This window comes from Scylla paramamosain, unplaced genomic scaffold (assembly GCF_035594125.1).
Source record: "Scylla paramamosain isolate STU-SP2022 unplaced genomic scaffold, ASM3559412v1 Contig37, whole genome shotgun sequence".
NCBI lineage: Eukaryota > Metazoa > Arthropoda > Malacostraca > Decapoda > Portunidae > Scylla > Scylla paramamosain.
Genome location: NW_026973702.1, coordinates 595,001 through 598,081, shown reverse-complemented (window position 1 = coordinate 598,081; position 3,081 = coordinate 595,001).

Genomic DNA, 3,081 nt, shown 5'->3' with positions numbered 1-3,081 from the left:
CCTCCCGAGGAGTGAACGACGGCAGTGTGGATAGCGCGGGTGCAGGCAGGCGAGGGGGCACAAGGCACGTGTGGGGAGCGGGCGGCAGCCAGGGGACCGCCCATGGGCAAGCCGATGCCGCGCCCTACGGTCACGTTGCGGGGAATCACCTTCAGCTTGATGGGCCTGCGCGGGTCTGTTGGGAGAGGAAGAATGAGTGAACATGACGCCGCAGGGAGCAGCGTGACGCAACTCACATGTCACACCACCGCCGCCACCCAAGAGAAGGCCGCCCGCCACTCACCTGATGGAGACTATCGCTTCTCTTGTTCCCCGGGCGAGTGCCGTTCCTTGCCCTCCTCAGCGCTGGACCTCCGCTGCGACTTGGCTCCTTTGGCCTCCAGCGCCAGGCTCCTGCTGGCCTCGGCGGACCTGCCAGCCTCCGTGTCCAGGTCCCCTCCGGCATCCCACTCACCCTTGAGGTGACGATAACTCGTGGAGACCTGCAGACCCAAGAGACGCGGTGGTGAGGAAAGCATCAGGTATCGGTCAGTCACTCAAACATTCACTCACACAGTCAGATAGTGCGTCAGCCCGTCATTCACGTGGTCAGTTATGCAACCACCCACACATGCCGCTAAAAGGTCAATAAGCTAGTCAGTCAGTCAGTCAGTCAAACATCCAGATTGTTAGCCAACTAATTAGTCACTCAACAAACCATCTCGCCAGTCAACCATTCAGTCAGTCAGTCAGTCAGTCAGTCAGTCTGCCAGCCAGCCAGATAGACATCCACATAAACACGCCCCTCCCAAAAAGAAACTAATAAAGTAAAAAAGAAAAAAAAAAGACTAGAAAATCAGGAGAGTGCCAAGCCAACACACAAAAAAAGGAAAAGAAAGCGGGGAGAGAGAGAGAGAGAGAGAGAGAGAGAGAGAGAGAGAGAGAGAGAGAGAGAGAGAGAGAGAGAGAGAGAGAGAGAGTGGTCGCAAAATTAATGTTTAACTAATTCTGCGAAGACTACCTATATGACCTCCTCCTCCTTCTCCTGCTCCTGTGTTTCCCTCCCCTCATAAATCCTCGCCTCACGGATCTTCCTCTTTATCGAACACCTTGCTGCCAAATATTGACTTTTAATACACCTTTTTCATCTCTCTCTCTCTCTCTCTCTCTCTCTCTCTCTCTCTCTCTCTCTCTCTCTCTCTCTCTCTCCCTTTTTTTTCTTTCTGTGTGTGTGTGTGTGTGTGTGTGTGTGTGTGGATGGGTGGCTGTTGGGGTGGATGTCGGTGTGGGTGGGTGTGCGCGCGCGTCTCTACATACACTAACTGGTGAATGAGAGAGGAGTGCACATTGACTCACTGAATCTCTCATGGACGAATGCGCAGGCAAACCAAACTGCAGTGAGGGAGTGGGGGTAATAATAACCAATAACAACCCGGGCAATCTTGGCTCTCTCGTCTCCAGTGAGGTAAGGGATGTGTTCCTCTCATCGATTCTCACAATTTTCAAGCGGTTCAGCACACGTATTCTGAAACACTTTGCTCTCTCTCTTTTTCTCTCACCACGAATATTTTCCAAGGCCACAGAAATGATCAGGCGGGTTCTCAAAGAGTGTTTCTCCTGTTAATAATGTAGAAATCTTGTTCATCTGTTACTGAGACTATAGGAACGCACTTTAAAATCTGTGTAACTTCAACTATAGCTTTTTGAATGTAGTGGAGGTGTAGCGCAGATGTGTTTCAGAGTATGGCCCTAGGTTAATATATGGCCTTTGACCCATTGTTTGTTCATATTCTCTCTCCTATTACCTGAGTTGTCTTATGTCCTAAATTTATGAATTTGGAGAATGTTACCTATTGAGAATTTTGACCAGAGAGAGAGAGAGAGAGAGAGAGAGAGAGAGAGAGAGAGAGAGAGAGAGAGAGAGAGAGAGAGAGAGAGAGATGTGGGAGGGAGGGAGGGAGAGACCAAACTGGAAGCCTTTTCGGTAGTGTCAGTTGGTAAGGGAAGGGAAACACGAAGCGGAGGAAGGGGTGACAGTAGGAGTGGTGGAGGCAGTGGTAGCAATGGCAGTGGTGGAGGCAGAGGTGGAAATGATAGTGATGATAGTAGTACATAGAAGTGGTGGTGGTAATGGTGGTGGTGGTGGTGGTGGTGGTGGTGGTGACGGTAATTAGGGAAGAAATAGCAATGGTAGTACTGGTTATTGTTGTTGTTGTTGTTGTTGTTGTTGTTGTTGTTGTTGTTGTTGTTGTTGTTGTTGTTGCTGCTGCTGCTGCTGCTATTGCCGTTTTTTCTTATCATGGTAGTGGTAATGGTAAACTCTGGAACTCCCTGTCTACTTCTGTATTTCCACCTTCCTATGACTTGAATTCCTTCAAGAGGGAGGTTTCAAGACACTTATTCATCAATTTTTCACCACTGCTTTGACCCTTTTATGGGACTGGCATTTCAGTGGGCATCTTTTTTATTGGATTTTTGTTGCCCTTGGCCATCGTCCTTCCTACATAAAAAAAAAAAAAAAGTGGTAACAGTAGTAGTAGCAGTAGTAGTTGTTGTTGTTGTTGTTGTTGTTGTTGTAGAGGCGGTGGTGATGGTGATATGATCTACTTTAGTTCGTTGTGTTTGAAGTTCCGTCGGGTGAGCAAATTGTTTGTTCGTTCGTTTGTTTGTCTGCTTGTTTGTTTGATCTCTATAGGTAATATACAAAGGGAAATTACACGGATGAGTGTCTAACCGAAATATTAACTGTAGTAGTAGTAGTAGTAGTAGTAGTAGTAGTAGTAGTAGTAGTAGTAGTAGTAGTAGTAGTGGTAGTAGTAGTAATAGTAGTAGTAGTAGTAGTGGTAGTAGTGATGGTGGTGGCGGCCATGGTGATGACTGGAGGAGGAGGAGATAAAATTAAAAAGAAGCATAATTTGTAGGCCTCAATAATATGAATAGTAAGAAAGAAAAAAAATAAAAGCAAGAAAGAAAACGAAAAGAAAAGAACACAACAGTCAGGAATAATATAAGTCAAATCTGAACTAAGATTGCATTTGTGTTGCCTCTCTCTCTCTCTCTCTCTCTCTCTCTCTCTCTCTCTCTCTCTCTCTCTCTCTCTCT